This window comes from Typopeltis vanoorti, chromosome 5, assembly GCF_054136105.1.
Source record: "Typopeltis vanoorti isolate ZY-2024b chromosome 5, IOZ_Tvanoo_1.0, whole genome shotgun sequence".
Classification (NCBI taxonomy): Eukaryota; Metazoa; Arthropoda; class Arachnida; order Uropygi; family Thelyphonidae; genus Typopeltis; species Typopeltis vanoorti.
In genome coordinates, this window is record NC_143553.1 from 81124497 (window position 1) to 81146597 (window position 22101).

Here is a 22101-nt window from a genome sequence, read left to right on the forward strand (position 1 = left end):
GGGTAAATACCATTGAACTCTTAAAAAAATTTCAAAAATCTAACTCATTATAAAGTTTAATAATCTTAAAAACTGTTCAAAAAATGGAAATAGACTGAAATGACAATTTATTTTCAGACCTTTAGTGAGCAAGGTGGCGGCAGTTTCACGCCATAATTAGTTATCATCCTTTAATGATTTTGTAACTTAAAAGAGGATCTGAAAAACGTGATGTCTTATGACAGCAGAGAGGCTGCTGTCATGATTAGAATTGTCCAGGTGTGGAGATCAAAATTTGTCCCAAGAAATGTGCCGTTCTTAGGAAGATCTCTAAAGTGAGACTTCATTGCTCTGTGAGAAATTAGTTGTGGTTTAAATGTTTTATGATAGTGAGTGATTATTGAAAACGCGCCTTGTGCCTGAATGAATGTCTAATTTCAACGACTAAAAATGTTAGGTTTGAAGGACCTGACATTTTTTTCTAAAGTTCAAAAGTATTTCAGAAAAATGTCAGTCCAACAAAAGTGAAGAAACTGAAGTGGCTCCCTTCCTAATTTACTAGTAACAACACGGGTTAAAGCACCTAATACAGAATTTATCTATGCTTCCATTTGAAAAGAAATTTTAATTTGAGAAATAAGAATAATACCTAAAATATTATATTATCATATATTTATAACGGTTACTCTAATAAAGGGAATGTATTGAAGGGATGGATTGCGATTAAAAAATGGAATCGCGAAACAAACCAAATACTTGCAAAATTCACACTTCTCCAGTGGCGGCCGGTGAAAATTTTAATTGCGGATGCATATAAAAAAAAAAAAAAAATTATTTAAATTATTTTTTTCCTAATCAGTAACCAATTTATTAATAAATAAATTTACATATTAAAAAATTGATTTATTAAAAATATTTCACCCTCACCACGAACAAACACCAATAATAAAAGTTTCGTATCTCACAGAAATAACGCACGCAAGCATACGATCCACTGCCCAACCGATCAGTGTCGGAATGACTTGTAACGTGCAATCACAAGCGCAAACGAATATCGGCGAGACTGGCTGCGATTGGTCGAACGTGATAATTCCGACACTGCGTTAGATCGCAGTGTATTTGTTTCGTAATCTAAAGCGTTAATCGAACAATTTCCAATTATTAACTATTCAATGTCGGAACATAAGCTGTAACTTTTAACATGTATTGTATTTGTATAATGTTGTAAGCATTATTATTATTTATAAACACAAACAAAATTAAAATTTTCCCTTCAGGGTGCTGCAATGTCGCAGTGCTTATGTACGGGCCGCCACTGAATTCAAGAAAACATTTATAGTAAATTGTGTCAGTATTTTACTATAAATGTGTTAATATATAATATTATATAACCATTATAGTATTAGCATGTCCTTCAACAGTATTAGACTTACAATATTATTAGTGCTAATATTGTAAGTTTCCTTAAATCGTTTTCACGTATTAGATTTGTCGCGACCTGATTTTAATGTGCACGTCAACTCGAAACTTTAAGAATTCCACGTCCCCAATAAGCAGGGTGGTTGTTTCACAAGGATGACGGAATTTACTACCGCCTAAATCCAGGGACTGGACAACGGATATGCTATCCGCTGTATAAAATAAGTCGACGACCAAGTAAAAACAGAAAATCAAATTTAAGACGATTAACAATACTGAATAAATGCCAGGCGAAAACTTAAGAACAAAAATTATTGTAATTTCTTTAAAAAATCGAGCCAATTTAAATAATTAAAAGTATTTCTCCTCCACTAGAAGTAATTTTAGGATGTCATGAGCAAATGTAAATTCATCGACACACGCACACCTAAGACGAGGCTTGCGTAGAGCAGAGGTTTCATCAACTGCCACTCGGCAGTTGGACACATCCAGCATTCAAAATTCATTGGACTCCAAGATTACCAAAGTTGCTTACGTAAAATCCACATTCTCTCCGAGATGGCCTTAATTTGGATTGTTTAATCCTTCTTTTTCCAGCTGGTATCCAAATAATCAATCTCGAAAGATTAAACAATCCAAATTAAGGCGATCTCGGAGAGAATGTGGATTTTACGTAAGTAACTTTGGTTTTCACCTTGCACAAGCAACTAGTCGGGGAAAAGAAGCAACTAATAAAACCCATTTGACGGTGTATGAATTGGGTAATTTAGGATAAATACTAAGGCCACGTATTCTTTATATTATGCTCCATGCGTGTGTTCAAGTTCTGGAGGCGAAAAGTCATTATTTCCATCTGAAACGCCTGAATTAAGATGAAATTTTCATCTTAATTCAGCTTCGGTTGAAACACCCTTAAAATGTTCATCGCGTCCTTTAAATGGGATTCGAACTAAAGGCCGAGTGTTGTTTAGAATGCGTAATGGCGATGTCAACATAGTTTGTGGGGGGGAGTGAAAAATGACTAGTAAAGTCTTCGAAGTTTTTAGAACGACAAAGAGATATAATAGGACATGACCGGCATCACCAAAAAATTGGCAAGTCAAAGAATGTAGCAATGGGTGTATCTACTGTCATGATCATTTTAAAGTTACGATGAAATGATTTATTACTAAAACCTTATTAAATCTTGGAACAGCCGTGAGAAATTAAATCAGAGTATCAAAGTTCTAGTACATAATTGTGCACTACAAAAAGGCCATCCTCTTCCCAAAAAACCTTTCACGAGGATTTTGGGAAGAGGGATGACCCGATGGTCATAACACTAACGATTTTCCCCCTTAATTTTTGTAGTTAAGTTGTTCTCAAGATAAAAATATTAAAAATAAACTCCCTTCAGCAAGTCATATTTGAACATAAATGAGCTTGCTGAAGTTTAAACCATGCAGAAGCATTTTAAGGTTAGGGTAGAAATCAACACAAAAATCGGTCTGATGGACTGAATTCCCCGTATTATAAGACCCCGTCCGGAACTTTTCTCTAAAAAAGGTTTCCCCAGCATCTTGAGAATTACGGCCATTAACAAAAACGTTCAAGTATGCCTTAACTTGCTCGTATGTTTAACCGAAAGTCCCAAAATCAGACAGGATGTTCTTCCACCAATACAAAAAAAGAATATTACTGGAAAGATAGCTCTTTTCTTTTTACCACTGACAGTTGCAAATACCGGATTTAATAAGACTATTTGTGAATGAGTGGAAAAGGCCATTCTCGCATTCCACTGGATCATATATCAAGTGGAAAAAACTACGAAAAGCCATCTGCAGTTAATGAGGTTACAATTAGCTACAAAAACTGCAAATGCGACCATAGCTCGTTTTTCTTCTCTAATTCAAAAGATCACATGAGCTCCGATTGTGAAACTAAAATTCTCCGATGGATGAATTTTTAAACGGCGAGATGAATGCGAAGTGTGTCGAAGGTTCTTTCGTGAAACAAACAGCAATTCTTCTCTCTCTCGGAATGAAAAGTTGTCATAATATTCTATCCTTGCCAAAATGAAACGAATCTCCTACTTAATGAAAACAAAACATGTCTAAACCGAAACGAAATTTCTGCCTTAAAAGGAGAAGCATTTGAAAATTATACCGTCGCTGAGATTTATTTTCTCATAGCAACACCCACCGCATCAAGAGTCACGAGCAGTGACTCTTGTACTGCAGTGAGTCTCACTCAGCTCCTCTTATTACAGGAATCATTAGGGACAAAATCTGACCTGCTGTAATTCTGGTTACGAGTCTATTATCGATCATCCTCTTTTTTTTTTTTTTTTTTTTATTCGAGAAGGGATATGAGACAGAACAGCTTGTCGAATTTAAAGCGTTAAACTCAATGAAAGGCGTGGAACACTGAAAAATTGTGAATACAGACGTCTATAAAATAAATAGAAATACAGACCTCTCTGTAAGAAGCATTGCTCAACCAATTTCGAACAAATTTTGCATTTATTTCTTTTTACGTAGCTGACGGTGCTCTGAAATAATTCAGAGCAGTCAGCTAGGTTAGTAACTGCTCACAAAAGTTCAATTTTAAGAAATTTGGAACATATCTGTTCAAAGCTCCACTGATGATTTCGGTACAATCGAACCAAAATGGAGAACAGGATGTAAAGGAAGGGGTGGGAGAGAAAGAGATGAACGCAGACATTGTTATTAAGTCGCATTGCGCACCTGATTGACCAGTTATTCTTTGGCTCTAACCAATTTCATCATCATCATGCATATCAAGGATTTAGGCCTAGCGTGGTCTGTTCCGGCCTTAGAAGTCATCGTTGAATCGTTTAAGAGGACGTCCTGGTTTTCTTTTTCCTAATGGCTTGTACTTGAAGGCTTGTTTTGGTAATCTTTTTGCCAATTTCATCGGGGAAAAAAAAAAAAAATTCGTGGAAGGTAACCTCAGAAAAGAATATCCATTCTCTCTCTGTTTGCAATAGCTCAAGACTGGATTTCATCGTCAATTGTTTCGATTTTCTTCCAAACAGTAATGGAATTTTAGAAATGAAAATGATTTATCATTTGGTTTTCTGGATTAAACTGCATATATAAATATTGCATTTAATTGGATGACACTGACCAGTATGTTTAAACCTTTTCTCCAGTAATACGAGATGATGAAGAAGCATGCAATTTTTCATGGAATCATAATTCAAATATTTGTCAACAGAAACTCTTAATTATAAAAATGACCAAGCTTTGAAACTGGGAGAGAACTGGGGAAAAACAGTTGCACTTGTTTCAACAATTGCACTGTTGAAATTGTTCAACAAGATATCTAAATATTTTTTTCCAACAAGGAATTGTTCAGTTGTCTGAAAGTATTTTTCCAAATAAATACACCTCACGAGAAAAAGTAGTACATTTAAAAGCAGTTCACAAAGTACCAGAAACCTTTCATAATACGTCAGTGCATTGGTTTTGGTTACTGGCATCCTGTTCTGTATTTTCTTGGATTTAAAAAGAGCAGCATCCTAAACAAAAATTATTTTTGTAGTTCAGATATTTACCGTACAGGATGTAGAACGCGGTGAAAATTGTTGCCGATCCACGATGTAATAACCGGAACTGCCTACATCCAATTAGGCAAAAGAAATTTAAGGAAGGGGAAAAAATAAAAAAGGGAAAGTGGGTTCAGCATCTGCGTTTTTGTCAGCACGAAACAACAGAAAGTTATGTTGCGTGCTATTCAGTTAACTAAACACGAAATTAACAGAGGAAAGTACCGAACGAAATAAATTCAAAGATGGAAAACAATGATTACAAGTTTCCGGAAAGATGGTAAGGTAGCATGTGCTTATATAAAATGTTTACCTTACATTAATTTTGTTATATTGAATGCAGAACTTCAATTTACAATTTCTTTATTGTCCGTAAACTCAGTTCCTGCTCCTCCATCTCGCTACATCACGCCATCTACCATCCCTCACACTGCTGTCACGCAAACCTGAAGAAATTTGAAACTTCAGCAGAAAAATAGGACTTATGGAACATCAACGAACATCTTACCAAAATCTGAATTCTGACAGCTAACAGGAGCTTATTTCGAGTTCATAATTCATGAAACAAGTCAAAGTTTTAATTTTTATCCATTCTAAAAATGCATGAGAAGGATATAAAACACTAGCTTTTTGGTTCGGCTTTCAAGCTGTAGATCCACAAAAAAAGTGGATAGAGGGGAGAAGAGATGCGAAGAGTACAAGAGACACTCCAAGTGATAGTGGTAAATTACTAACACTTTCCAAGAATGACTTGCAGATACGATGCCAATATTTCCCTCATCCAGTGTTTTTCGGGTGACAAGTGTGATCAATCCCATCCACAAGAGATTGTAAAACCTATCGTACACTAAGTTTTACATGTTTACGATAGATGGACTGAGTTAGATAATCTGGAAACATTGCTCTAGAAACTCTCCAACAAAACTTTATGATGGTGATTATACTTCCCCCCCCCCTCACCCTCAATAAAGACAACTGGTTCGGGAGACAAAATTTGCTCACCACAAACATCCACAGGATGTAATACAAGATTACGAATCCATACATACTATTGGATTAGTTGGAAAGTAGAGATATCCACTCAGCCATTCGTGCCAGTTAGTTAAAACCAAGAGGAGAACTTAATACTCCGGGATGAACTTTTAGGATTGATCAAAACATTTAATTTCTTTAAAAAGCCATATAAATTCAAGCTTCTCTAGAGCAGGCTTTTACAAGCATTCTTTCGAGGGGATTTTTTTTTTTTTTTTTTTTTCAGTGAAAAAGTAGTGGTTTTCGCCAACTACACTAAGTAACCTTTTTATTATAGTATGTAATAAGACAGCCGATCTTCAAATGAACGTACTTGCGCAAATGAAGGAATAGCTGTTTGTGATGTATCCCTTCTCATCCATGCCCACTTTTCTTCGCTCTGTAGATGGCTGCACATATAAAGGGAAAGACCCAAGCTTCAGCGTACTGTTTTTTTTTTTAACAGAAAGAATTGAAATTTCAACTCGTGCAGTGTTTCTTGTCTCATTCTGCACGCCCATCATTTTGATATAAAGTACCGGTTGGGGGGTGCGCATATTTTTAGCAAAAGCTGGAAGCAATATGTAGATCCGAAACGGTTTTTACTGCTATGAAAATATTTAAACATAAACATCTTGAATCAAAGAAAATTTTATGCATATATCGATCTCGCCTTATAAGAGAACAGCAAAATGATACCCCCCCCCACCGTTCCTTCCAAATTCAAAACAGTACTGGTGGTCTAAATTACACAATCTGAACGTTTGGAAATAGTATTAGTACTGCATATGATTACTTAAAGCGGAACCTCTGATTGTGGAATTATCTCAACGAGATTTCCCCTTCCCTGTTAAATTGTTTTTAATCCCACGACCCAGCAACACACATACACAAAATAGTCAGAAAAGGAAAGATCGTCACCTAGTTAAAAGACTGCACTGGAGACTAGCTGCCTATTTCCCTCGGAGAACGGAAAGGAGCATTTAATACAATTTATATAATAGAAAAAATTAAGTTTAAAATAGTTAAAATATACAATTATATAAAACATATTCAATTTATTGAATTTTATAACTTTTTTTTTTTATTTGCAGCCGATTGGATATTGTCAGCTATCTCCACCAGATTGGAGAAAGAAACCTTTGTTCTAAAGAGGAGACCAAGCATGAATGCTTGTAAAAGTTGTTAGGTTGTATACGATTTTCGTCGCTTGATATGAGACCTCTAGGCCGCCCTGCTTGCTAGAGGCCCGAAGTGGCATAAAAAGTGGTATGGTCAGCCTCTAGAACAAGGTTTTCGGTCAAACTCTTAGCTCGCTAACGGTACTATGTGTAGCATAGGTTTGTAACCTTTCGTAGGTTGGATAAACTGCAAGGCGGGACAGTGTGAGAACTTTTGGTTTATAAAGGAATAATTTCAAAATGTGTATTGGATTGTCGGTTTCCTAACAGTAATAGTATGCGTTACGCAAGGCTTACGCTACAAAACGTTATCAAGCCATTAATGTCAATTTAAAAAAAAAAATGAAGTTATGGTACGTGATTAAAATTTTTGGAAAACAATTGTTCTCCGAACAATTGTTTCAAAAACTTTTCAAGAAAAAAATAAAATAAATGATACAAACTGAAAAATCGGTGGAAGAAACCAAAGGCTACCAGCGTAGTATGCGTATTAATCGCGTGGATTCTTCTGGCTCAGATGCTATTTGGTGGGATGGAAAACGCCAAATCTGTATCAGACCGGATAACACCTTCAGTTGAAAAGCCGTTATTAAGTTTGTACGGAATTCGAACTCAGATCTAACCAAAAGGCATCGATACTGACTGAACTGTGGAGGATTCCCCTTATGAATGTTAATTTTCGAATATTTAAAATGACTCCAACTTACCATATATATATATATATATGGTAACTAGTTCAATTCGGCTTCTTGGGGAAAAAAATTTGAAATCCATAACACCGAAAAGAAATGGGAACAAAACTCGTTATGTGTGTTAACTTTCATCTGCACCTCCTGCTGCTGTCTACACACACACACACACACACACACACACACAGCACACCCAATTTCAACGCTCAAGTGGCAATGGTGGGGGGGAAGGGGTCTTTCAAACGAACGTCAATTACATGTGCTAAGACAAAACGCACGTGGGCTGGCGTTAAAATTCCGCACGGAATACCAACTTGACGCTCCACCCGTTTCAGAGGCGAAGCGCCCACACGTAACCTAGCAAAAAAACCATCTGACTGGCTTTCTATACACAACAGAGCGAGTTGTAAAAAAAATAAATAAATAAAAAAAGGATGGTGGCAACTCGGACTCCAAAAAAAGACATTTCATTCCGACTGCTTGATGACGAACATGACAGCTGATAATGGTTGGTGCACTGTATGAAACAGTTCGACGTAATTTAGGGAACAGCAACATTAAATAATAAAGTAATTAGTAAGTAAACGTTATTTTATATATTCCAAACAACTGACCATCGCAAGACATCAAACACGAACAATAAATATCGGAATTTCATAAAATTATATCGCACCTGCAAGTCCTGTAAAAGGGCAAATGTTGGGAAAAAGTGAAACATTAAGTGTAGGAGTATGGAAATACAAACTGATCCGGAGTTCCATCATTTATATTTGCTTATTAAATTTATGTTATTAACTATATTGCAGAAATACAAAGACATCTAATGGGAGACTCGCAATAAATAGATAAACTAAATTTAATCGGAGAACATGGCTATGATTATATTGATCTGCAGTAAAGAGCTGTACGGATTTTAAAATTGATACCGATATTTAGCAACTGAAATCACAAGGAGAGAGTAATAAGAAACTCTTAAATTGAACTGGACAGAACAAGAAGGTTAAAGAACTAACTTCAATATTGTAGTGTAAGAAAATTTCCAAGGAAAAATACATCACAGATCGAAAATAATTACATATGGAGCTGAAGTTTGAAACCGAGTGAGAAAACAAGATAATGCTTTTAGCTGTGGAATTTTAAGGCTTATCAGAAATAAGGGGGGGGGGGGGGGAGTGAGAAGGTTCGATTAGAATTAAGACTGAAGTAGCTAAGGAGGCTATAAGGGTCGATATCTTATCTGAATGTATTCTGGAGCGGGTTTACTTGTTCTGCGGGGGCAAAAAATTCGAGAAAAAGAACGTGTTACCTCCCTATGAAATTGGCTAACACATCAGTCTTCTCAGTTGAATAGCATTTATTCCTCGTCTAGACGAATTAAAGGAAACTGCACAAATCATAGGTATGATTGAGTTAAAGATTTGTGATATGGACAGTGAAGACGTTCGATGGTTAAAATATATATATCTAAATGGATTCCAGAAAAGATTAAAAAGAGAAGTAGCGGGGGGGGGGAGGGGAATGGATCACCGAAGTGACCAGAATGGTGCGATAGGAAAGTTTCGTATGCGTGTAGTATGAGTTTCGGTATCAATTATGAACCTTCTCTGAAAATCACGGAATCAGCTAATAGATAGTTGACCCCACACCCGCGCAAAAAGATTTTTCCAGCTGATGTCAGTAAAATTTTATTTCCTGAGGCGGTAAATCGAGCTGTCCTGGATCAATTCAATATATAGTCGGTATCTTTATTGCTTTTATAAATTTCTTTCATGAGACGCCTAGTGGCAAGGCTATGCAGCGAGAGGTCAGTCATTTTTGAGAACTTATATACGATTATGCCAGTTTTCTTGAGTTGTCAGAAATAATGATCTGCAATCTACGTTTGAGGCATTTTTTTTTTTTTTCACTCTGTAGTGAATTAGCAGGTCATCGGACATTAGACTACTTTAATAAGAGAGAACACAGTTCGATTATACTGTCACTTTTACAAAAAAAAAGTGTCAGTGGCCCTTCAATCCGATAGCTCCTGCCTAATCATTCTAGACAGGGGCTATCGGATTGCTTCAATTTACAGATTTCAATAGTAAACATTTCGCCTCCAGTCAATTCTTGAAAAGAATTGGCTCAAGATTCACTTCAGAATATTTAAACTTTTCTTTCATACTTATCTTCCCGGAAAAGTTAACTGTGGCTTTTTACTAAACCAGCATTTCGGGAATCTTACGAGACCTTTTGTTCTAGTACGAAATCGAGACATGCAGATATTCCACATTCTTTATCTAGGGTAACCAGTCAGTTTTTCTGATATGTTGGACTTGTTTTCTCAGTACATATGTAGGCCATGTTCTTCGGTCGTTGTAACTCAGATGAGAAAATCTGAACTACAGTGACCAAATTTTTTAATTGAAAATATTAAAACATGTCTCATGAATTCATCTTCGAGATACTCCCAGACAATTTTAATCACCTTGTGATAATCATAATGACAAAAGGGTAACTGGAAACTCCACTGCAGGGCATTTCACAACTGACTGGACACCCTTAACTATATTCTTCGCATTTAGATACTTAACCTTTTGAGTGCCTCAGTAACAGAAAATGACCATCGCAAGAATGGAGTTTGTAAAAGGTTAAAATATGACACACCAGGGAAGGAGTAACAGACATAATAGACAATCTATGCACGCGTGACTTGGAAAATAAGGAATATGATCTACTGCGTAAAGTATGCAACATCGATAGGGGGATGCATATTTCACCGATATTCCCTAGACTTACAGAGGAAGCGACCAAGAATCTGCCGAGAAAGGTTTGCGTAGCTTAATATGCTATTACTGCAGCAGCTATAAGCCCTTGGGATGCGATAGCATTTGGTAAAGACTAGATTTTTGTAGACAAATCATGTATCCACGGAGAAGCGCATGAATAACATATGAGGGAGGTAAAAGGCAAGACCGCTCTTCCGGTGACTAGTTTCTTCACAATATACTGCACATCCTAAAGTTCAGAGAATTCACGTTTCAAAACCACTTCAGGTCAAGTAAATCAGATGAATAAATGTGCAAGTATGCTTATTCAAAATCTCCTTAAAAAAATTACCGCTGTCACTTTCTTTTCTCCATTACTGATATTTAAATAAATAATATTTGAATGCAACTTCCGGTTGTACGCTTGCTCGGCATCTATTGACCTTAAGACAAAAAAACTTTTCTAAACAAAAAACCATAATACTGTATATCATCTTCCCATCCCCCACGTGTGTATGGGGGGAAGAAAGTGGGTTTTGATTATCAGTCACACTCATTCCTACCGGTGCTACCAGTAACTTTCTTGGACTACTTTACTACATACACAACAAATTATCTCAAATACAGCTGGCACGATCGCTTAACACACCTCGGAGGTCTTTTACCTGTGAAAAACGTGCGTATACATCGAGGGGGAAAGCGATCCGATCGTGTACAGCAAAATCAGTAGTTCCGTATGTTGAGTCACGGGGGTTAGAGCGCTGCCAAACCCTACTCACGGTTCTTCGAAATACGGCCACGGAAAGTGGTCATAAAAGTGGGGTTTCTGCTACGACTCCGGTCTTTAACTACCGGTATTAAAGTCGGCATTACTGCACTTAATGACAGGATTACGGAGCTTATGGCTTACGTCATTGCCCCCCCCTCCGTACGGAACACGATAGGAATCTTCTCCGAACGCTGAATGCCCACTCCACATTAGGTCTCGTTTGCCGAGGAAGAAAACCAAAATGGAGGTTGCGTTCGGTGTTGGAGAAGTAACGGGGGTTAAGTACTCCTTGCTCAAGGTAGGCGCATCCGGACAGCACCATTTAATTAAGCAGATTCTCCATTAAAGAGAGCTTCAGAGATCGTACTGACAGCTGTTTATCTACACTCCAGTGCTCTGGAAGATCTCTCTCAAAAGAATGAATCGTGAGACTTGATGGCAGGATGACGCCAATTACCTAAGCTACAACTGCACTTAAATGCCTCATGAATTCATTTATATTCCATTTATACGAGAGAAAAGTCTTTAAAAAAGTAGCGCTGCAAAATGGAATATTCAGTGAGCGCATGAATTCTCCACCAGTCATGTGATACTTTAAAAGTATCAGCGTGCAACGAACCCAGTCATGACCTTCAAAAATACCTGCTGTTCTAAGGGAGAAGTACCCGTGTTGCAGATTTATGAGTTATTTTTCTAGTGCTCAAACAGCAAGAGGAAAGAAGATTACATATAAAACCATTAGAGAAAGCTTTATTGGAGTAAATCAGTTCAAATTCGGTTGAATATTCTTCATACATTGTAAGATTTCCCAACAGATCTAAAAAATGTTCGCTTAAGTCTCTCCGCATTTCAAATGAAAAGAATAACGTTTGTTAAGCAATTCTATTTACTTGCTGGTGAAGGAGAGAATAATAGCATTAGTTCTTACAATCAATTACGAATTGAAAAGGCAATAAAAATCCATTGTTTTTTGGCCAGGTAGCAAAACAATGTCTGCATTGAAAGTAGAGTTCAGAATGACCCAGAACTTATGAAAATACGACTTCAGCACAAGAGTTGTCTTTATAAGACAAGACATTTCTTAAAAGACAAATAAATATACAGGTTCCTGGAGTTTGGACAAAATGACCACTGAATCTGGTAAGATTCACTAGTTGAAAACTGATTCTTGCGTCAGATAAGTGAAACTCTTTATCAAAAAACACTAATAAAACTGTGAATATACACGCTCCTGGACAGAGTTCGTTGTCTTTAAGGAATTAAAAAGAACTCATGTCAAAGATGAGTTCTCATAAATTCTTAGTTGCCATCGAACGTTTCAGAGAGCAAAAAAAAAAAAAAAGATAATTATCTTTTTCTATAATAGTGCAATGCCAAATTAAACCTTTCAGGCTCTTCTACGCTTATACTAAAAGTTATTAAAAAATAATAATAAAGTCCTTCGTTTTCTTGGGGACATCCATTTTCTTGTTTTTAAAGTAACGTGTGCTAAACATTAGTGTCTTGGGCAAACACAAATCATAGAGGAGATCAGATCCTTTGCCTTAGACAGATCACAGAAAAATATAAAGAATTCAGACTCCCTCTGGTAATGTGTTTCTTAGACTACTCTAAAGCTTTTGACTGTGTTGAGCATGTGAAACTGGGGAAGTAATGAAAAGAATGGGTTTTCCTCAACACACTATCAGGTTGATAGCCAACTTGTATAAGGAGCAACAAGCCACGGTAAGAACAGGTGTTGGATTGACTGACTGGCTTCAAGTTGGAAAAGTAGTTATACAAGGATGTTTACTTTCTTTCTCCTCACTTGTTTAGTATATATGCGGAGGACATCATGCGTGAAGTATTGGATGAGCTCAGGACAGAAATTAGAATAGGAGGTAGATTGATCAGTAATCTGAGGCATGCTGATGATACAATACTCCTTTGTAATGACAGGGAAGAACTAGGACTAATTCTTGACAAAGTTAACAGGATCAGTAATAACAGACGACTTCGACTCAATCCTAGCAAGAAGATTATGGTTCTCAAAGGAAATACAAACAGAGAAGCTCTTAAGAAACGAGTGTACCCTAATGGAGAAAGAATTGAGGAAGTCAGCAAGTTTGAGCACCTGGGATCCATTATTAATATGAAGAACTGCTGTTCAGAAAACATCAGAAGATTAGGAATGGCTAAAACAACAGTCAAAGACCTGTCTAAAATCTGGAAGAATGGATCTATCTCCATGGGAACAAAGTTGAGGATTTTGGATGCAGTTTTTCCAACAGCGACTTATGGATGTAAGACATGGAACCTAAAGAAGTCAGATAAGAAACGGATATCTGCTTTTGAGATGTGGTGTTATAGGCTCTTGAGGATATCATCTACTGAAAGGCGTACAAATGAATGGGCGTTAGAAAAGATCAGTAGAACTTTAAGGCTCCTTAAGGATATTGACAGAAGAAAGTTAAAATATTTTGGACACATAGAAAGGATGGAAGGAGACTTCTCAGAACAGTAATAGAAGGTAAAAGTTCCTGGAAAAAGAGGCAGGGGTAGACCATTAATGGATGGCGTATGTGTGGAGTGACTGATCTTCAGAGTTGAGGCCGCCAGAAAAGCAAACAACAGGACTACCTGGCTAGGCACATCGCTGAGCATCGGAGTGACTATACGGCATCCGTAGATGCCCAGTGAAGATAGTAGTAGAAAGCAGTGGTAATACACACACGGACAAAGAAATTAGTCCACCAAAAAGTTGAAGCATAGGATTCAACTGAAATTTTATTGGTGTAATGATACAGGTGAGTGATGTACAAAAACAGAGCTGAAGGACAATTACAAAAGGGATCTGTGGTACGCAATCCGGTCATATCAATAGCGCATTGCACCGCCTCGTGCGGCGTTACATGCTGCAATACGGTCCGGCATGGTGTCGAACAGACGCTTGATGTTGTCCTGCGGCAGACTGGCCCACATGTGTTGGATGCTGTGCTCCAAATACCGGATATTGTGGCATATCCGGTATTTGGGAGCTGCCGTTTCAGCTGCTCCCAAACATGCTCGATAGGGGACAAGTCCGGGGAGCGGGCAGGCCATGGAAGTGTCCGTACGACGTAGGCAAGCCTGGGCAACCCGAGCCATGTGCGGACGGGCATTATCCTGCTGTAATAGTGCTCCTGGTATCCCGGCCACGAATGGGAGAACGTGGGGCCGTCCACATACCGCTGCCCCGTCAATGCGCCAGGTACCACTACGAGGGGTGATCGGCTATCGTAGGCTATGGCTCCCCCATACCATAATGCCTGCAGTGCGGGAGGTGTGGCGCTCGATAGAGAGGTCAGGATTGTGTCCCTGACCAGGGGTCCTCCACACCCGGACACGATGATCATCTGTCCCCAAGACGAAGTGGCACTCATCGCTGAAGACCACACATCGACAGTCTGTGGCGTTCCACGTCTCTCTCCTGGCACCACTGCAAACGGAGTCGGCGATGTTGTGGTGTTAATGGGAGCACACGTAAGGGGCGCTGGGTTCGTAGATTCGCCTCCGCGAGGCGTCGGGAAATGGTTCATGGGCACACAGGAGCCCCTACATCTGCCTGTATAGTGGACCGGGTCACCGTGGGATCCCTCTGTGCTTGCCGCACGATCCGTCGATCCAACCGGTGCCGTTCTGCCATGTGGCAGTGCCGGAACATGTCCACAGCTCCCAACACTGTCGGATGGTATGGTCAGAACGGTTCATGTGCACGCCTATACGACGCACCAACCACCCTCCGGTTTTCAGGCCGATGATCATGTCTCTGTCCAAGTCCGTAAGTTGCTTAAATCGATGTCTCTGGCGTCTACCCGGCATTATTGTCACGCTGTACTCTGGCTTGCGTTCGGCCGGTGCTCTTTTCGCTTTAATCGGCTATCGACTACGCGCTGGCTTTATAAGGCTGCCGGTTCGTGCTTGCAGCGCCACCGCAGGGTGTGTGGGCATACTCAATCGCACCAAACTTGGATCACATTTGCATACCACTCCGCACTCTAGCTATATGCTTAGTTTCATCGTTTTACCATGTTTTCTTCCAGGTGTGCTAATTTCTTTGTCTCTGTGTGTATTTGATGCTTTTGAGTTCAGTTATTTAGATTTTTGCAAAAGCAATTGACCATGGTCATATATCCATATCTGTAAAATGTGCATGTTCCAAAAGTTGATTCTGTGCTGGAGTGGGAGAACGAGAGTGCAAGTCGGAGATCTCTATCGACTCATCTGTAAGTATTCTTCGTGGCAGGCATATACTGTATAATAGTTTTTCTTGACATGTATATGTCTCCCACCCATGAACGTTTGGGCAAGTTCTAGTTACTTTTGTAACGTAGGCAGGCTAAGAGTTTTTTTATTACTTATATACAAAATATAACTATGCGTTTTTGTCTTGTGTGTGTCTACAATTGAAAGAAACATTCATGGTTTAGATGCGAATGAGTTACGAGTCATTAAAAAAAACACCGTAAGAGATTTATAAAACTAACGATATTCCCACTGTCTGCTTCCTTTTGGACCATCCTAACTTCATCTACTTTTGTTTCGCCGGATGAATTAAAAAAACACTAAAAAAAAAAAGGTAACGTATTTAAAATTTAGTATATCAATAATGAATAAGAGGACACGTGAAATCCCCTTTACAATGAATTATCAAATTGTCCTCTTATTCATTATCGATATATTAAATACGTTATAGGAGACGAAAATATCAAAGCTGCTATTTTTCTGAAAATAATAATCTTGTTTTGCATTATGATGTGCGAACAAAATTCAATTGCAGAACCAATTTGGATTCTGTCGACAGCATGAACAGCTTAAGGTTGATATGGACGTTAAAGACCAGACATCGTTTATTAACAAAAACAGTCCTCAGAATGTTGGGGAAAAAAAAAAAAAGTGCCAGCACTTTTTTTTCAGCTAGGAGAATTCAGAAAGAAAAGCATTGTTCTTGAACAAAGCCTTAAGTATTTGTAAAGCACAACGCTCTGCGCGTCTAACTTAACTCTTATCCCAAAATATACGCGTGGAGTATCAGTCACAAGTTTCCAACTTTTGTTTGAGGAGCACAGAAATGTTCTGTCGTTGGCAACCAACTCTCAAATGATATTTATGGTGGGGGGCATTACGAATGTTCAGGATATCGGGTGAGAGTGTATATTCCATTTCAGAGGAGCATTTCTCTTGCTTTGGATAGAATTATTAATTGAACGTCCATTTTTTTTTTCAGGAAGTCAAATTTTGGTTTTAATGGTTCTTAAGCCAGCAAATACAGTAACTTGGTTTGAGGTTATTCTTCCTCCAAATGTGAGGAGCCAGAATTCCAGATGTAATGGTGATATATGTTTATGTTTGTTTGGCGCCAAACTTTTCCCATTAAATCACATCGATTTTAAAGTTCTGGAGAATATAGCGTTATGCGCATTGCCAATGATTAATATTTGTTATTATCATCATTATTTATTCAAAGCCTTGCTTAAATTTATGTAAGGTTCTTGGAAGTGGAAGCACCGACTTCCATACGTTGCGGTTTTAACTTCGATTTATTAATATAAATGCAGACAGTTCTTTTGTAAATAAACATATTTGATGCCAAATTAAAATTTAAAAACTGTCAAAAGAAGATGAGCAAAAAAAATTTAATAAAAATCAGTATCGTTACAATGGAGTAAAAAGGAATTAAACACTTTTGTTAAAATCGTTATATCGAGAGCAAAGTTTCAACCTATGCAAAAAACCAGAAGAGATGCCTCTTCTTGCCATGAATAATACGACAGTTGACTTCCTGGCGTGAGGTTCCAGCACTGCCTCATTCATTACTAGCTTACTCAACTATACTTGTGTGCATGCCGAGGTCCTTTCAGTATGCACAAATAAGCAATTATGACTGTTTTTCAAAGATTTTGATTGGCATTAGTGCTGGAAAATTTTCGGAAAAGTCGACATTCAAGATGGATTAATCGAGATCAAACCGTGCCGTGAGTTAGACACGCCTCTTCTGAATAACTTGTTCATATCGAATAATAAATTGAAATGTTAGTAGGTAATTATGATAGCTATGGCATAACCGTATGTCTCTGGGCGCAGCAAGTAAAGAAAATTCACGAAGCAAAGTGAAAAACTTAAATAATAATCGCACGCCCTTGTGAGTGAGGCCAGCACTAACTGGAAGCCCGGTGGTCGAACCCGACCAGGAAAGAATGTTGGCGGCCTCTCAAATAAATACAAATTTCATTCATAACTCTAAAAACACATACTACGGTTGTATCTCAGATTCATTTCTATCTTGAAAATATGAAATCATTTGTCAATGTTTGTACATTGCCGGATTGGAATCAGTGTCGGTATCAATGGTGCATCTGCATTTAGAAATATAACCGTTGGTTCATCCAAAATACTTATCTATTTATACTGTATAAGTATTCCTTAATGGAGTTTAGTTAAAGAAAACATGTACACAATGTCTAGAATTTCTAATCATGTGGAAATAATCTACATTTCGTTCAGGGAACAACAAATCCCGTCCATGACGACCTATGCACGGTAGCTGTATCTCCAATGTACGGTCGCTAATATTACGCAAAAGAATATATACCTCAAGAAATGTTTGTGAAAATGAACGTGAACTATGGACTTCGCATCGGACAATGTCCTATTGTTGTGTTGCTAAGTGACGAACCCACTCCACCTTGGGCTTTGAAAGTACCAACAGGTAAGGCTGCTGACCTGTGCAAACTGACTATCGGCGGGTTTTCGAGGTTCAACAACTAGCAACAGCAAAGCGATAGGACGCCGCGCCATTCGCTGTGGAAACAATGGTCTTAGAGGACATAAATCATTCGCCACGCTGGTCGACTTCCTGTCGGCGACGCTAAAGCCACGGAATTGCGCAACACGTGCGGAAGTTCGGTTCTGGTAGAATGCTGACCTCATCTGATACTTTTTCCTATACAAAACGGTGGGCTTAGTTACTCCCCCCCCCCCAAATGGAAGAAAGTAACCTGACTGAACTAGCGAATAAATAACATGACGAACGAAGTGGGAGAAAAGAGTTCACAATGATGTCACCTCTAATTACAGTCAAGCAACCAACATCCTGGACTCTCATTTGTATTCTTTTCATAACCCTAACAAGCAGCTGAGCTGTGTTTTATTGTATTTGAATTAGGTTTTCCCCATCATTAATACTTATTTAATAAGTTAAAGGAGATCCAAACAATAGTGGCGCGTTAATCTACATTCGTAATTGCACATGTGCTAAAACTAGACGTCTCCAGCCGTACACAAATCAATGATAATTCTTTAGAAATATGGGCACGATAAGAGTGCACCTTCACTGATCAGTTGAGTATCATAATCCTTTGGATGAGCTAATCAGATGCTACAGCGGTGAAATGCAACATCCATGCAATCAGTGGCAACACACACACAATCTGCAGTATTTCTGAATAGCATGCTTACTGCAGCATTTGCCAAGAACTCTAAAAAAAAAAAAGTGCGTGCAGCAAAGACCATTACTTTTAATACAGCATTTTAAACGTCATTAAAACTGTGTTGACACTGCTGACTATCATTCAAGTTAATCAAGACTTACCTTTATTTGCAGCAGCTCTATTCACAGACTAGAACTTAACGGCTACAAAAGACTTCTTCCTGAAAAGCAAGAATATAATCGCTAAATCCTCACGTGCAACCTCCCGCTGTCTGTACACGTGTGTGTGTGTGTGTCGCCAGGAGTTGAAAGGTTTGCCTTCTAACAGAAACACGTACCCACCACAGTTTCGGCTCATCCCAATCGATAACTGCCAGAAATCCTGGAATGTGAACAGAAGATGAACGCTAATACATGGAATGGTGACGTCACTCTCTACCTGCCGTGGTGTTGCTCTCACCACTAAATCGGAGCGACCCGACAGAATTTCAGACTTCTCAGGAGTTCGGTGTAGAGAATGCAAGAATGTTTGTTCCTTGAATGCATAAAAAATGTCGTGGAAAAATGAAACATACGAAGAAATAATTCCTTTCCAAGAACTAATAAACGTGTGTTCCATTAAAACGCCAGAATCAGACTTCAATTGAAATTGTGTGGTTATTGGAACTTCCTAACTAGACAGAACGCTTCACAAAGGAAAAAAAAACTTCTGAAAATACCATGAATAGTCGTTTTTGGTCGCATCATTCAGAACCAATAAAACGATTACTGCAAAATGACAATCTTAATGGATAAACTATTCGTTCATCTACAGAATAGAAAACAGATGGGGAGATCAAACAATACTTTTAACGGCTATATAGGTAAATGGACTCTCAAAGTGGATACGAGTACTTGAAAGGAGCGATAAATTTAATATTAAATTAAAAATCTACCAGCTTTAAAAGAATTAAAATAGAACATTTATAACGTTTCATTTGTGCTTAGTCATTGATCTTCCCAAAGGATCGCAAATGACGTGAAGAAGAATCTCAAATTTATATATATTTTTAGATTGCACGGCATTACAAATTCAGATAACTCTTGCAGTGAATGAATCAAATGTGTTCTTTCACTGGTGTTAAGATGAATGTTTTACAACAATGTAGTACGCCCTTTTTTCACTTTATTATTCTCCGATATTTGGAATATGGCTATTACTCTAAACGCCGAGCAGCTAAAATACGGCAATCTATCGCAGCTTCAGATTAACTCTGACAGTACCACGCACATACCGCTATTTTTCATGGCGGGGTTCATCTAATGATGCAGCCGTTTTCATAACATGAGAGAATTTTGGAGCAATTGCATTAAAAATCTATAGTCTAAATAAATTCGTTGAAATGAGACTAAATATTCAAAAATTGATGCAGAAGTGCACAGTAATGGGGTTAGAGATTACAAACTCTTCTACAGGATGAGGAAGAGGGTATATTATATTTCAGTTGCTGGTTGTGGCTTATATCATGTAAAATAAAAAGTAAAAGAACCAAATTTTATACGTTTACTTGCAGTAACTTAAAAACCGATTAGGTTATTTTATATATTTATTGTGTTATATTAAGAAATTAGCTACATGAAGAATATGAAATGGAATAGTGAAACGAAAGTAAAACAAGTCTTTTTGATTGGCCCTCGCAAGATTTATCAATACCAAGAATTCTATTAATATCAACGGGCTATTCTAATTCAAAAAGAAGTGACATAGGGAATACTGGGCGAATAGCTATTTTTCAAGCAATAAAAGCAAGCATTCAAGTCAATGGTGTAAGCTTAAGACAATTGCTTCCGCTTTGGTCACCTATACAGTAATGGGTATAGACATCGAGCTGGAAAGCGAAATAATTTGTGCTTTTAACTATAAAAAATTCAAAACATTATGTACAGAGTTACTTGTTGCTATCCACTTATCTGACATCCATACGATTTCGATTTTCGTAACATTGTGAACATAGCCAGTCTGTCTCTTCTTTCAGTAGTTATAATTTCATATTAGTAACTCCTGTTATATTGTCCATCCAAGTCTTTCGTCGTTTCCCTCGCACGTCCTCAACCTGCCGTAACGTTAAATATATTTTATGTATTTATTTGTCAACGAATGCCTCCAACATGCATTTCTCTTAAATGCTCTTAAACATTTTTTAATCACTCTTACACTCCACATGATTCGAGTCTCCACTTCCATAAAATGAATCGATTCACTTTCCATCTTCTTAATGATCCAGCTTATTCATTCACCAGTGGAAAGACCATGTTCTAAACAACTCCAACTTTGGTAGCCTTCATAATTTTTGTCAAGTTTGATACAGCTTTTAATTCATATCTTAATTTCAACTTCACATTGCCTACTTCTTATTCTGGATCCAATGTATAAAATTTCAAATCGCTTTCATTTTATTCCACTCGATCAAACTCCAAGACTGCCAGAAGCCACCACTCTTTTTTTAATCTTTTAAAATTAGTAATATTTTTAAATTAAGCGTAGCATTTTTTTCAATAGCTTAAAAAAATTAGCTGTTCCTGATTTTCCTTAGTTTCTGCCATAAAAGTGTCATTTTAAATTTCTGGTGTCCTAATATTGGAATATTAGGACACCGGAAATTATGTTGTTCATCTATTTGTATAGCAAATTTACTGGAAACATTTAAAAAAAAAGATAACACCTCAGGTGTGTATTAACCATTTTACCACTTTCAATGAAAGTTTATGGTTGTTATACAGCTCTGCTAAGAATACAACATTCAGATGTTCCCTATTACTCTCATCGCATTCCAGTCGTCCGATCCACACAGTCGAATGTTTATATGTATAGAAATCGATATAACAGATGAATACTTCCTTTTGAAATTCTCTTGTTTTCCCATAATCCATCTCATGTTAGCTATCTGACCTAGTTCCTCTACTTCTAAAACATCTTTTCCGGTAATTCTTTATCCACATACTGATGTAGTCCAGTTATTATTCCAAATCTGTTGAGATTATTTCTGCTATTTTCATTACTACTTCGTCCCTTGCTACGCAGATTCCACTAAACCTCCATCAGCTACAGAAGAGTTCCCCTTTCGGCAATTGTTCCAATGTCTATACATATCCTCACTTTATTATCATAGGTTCCTCGAAGAATTATTTCTCTCCTTTCAAGCAGTTTATACAATGTCAATATTGTTTTATTGTACACTTCCTCTCCATACCCCTATCAAAAAAAAAAAAAAACTTCCCTAAATGTAGCTTCATTTATCTTCCTTAAAAAAAAAAAAGATCTGTTCTTTC

General features: G+C 37.6%; 1 protein-coding gene across 2 annotated transcripts in view; it reads right to left on the reverse strand.

Moving 5' to 3' along the window:
• Positions 1–22101, reverse strand: part of LOC150106594 (dystroglycan 1-like) — a 151299-nt gene that overhangs the window by 93437 nt on the left and 35761 nt on the right. The gene's annotated exons all lie outside the window — the stretch shown is intronic.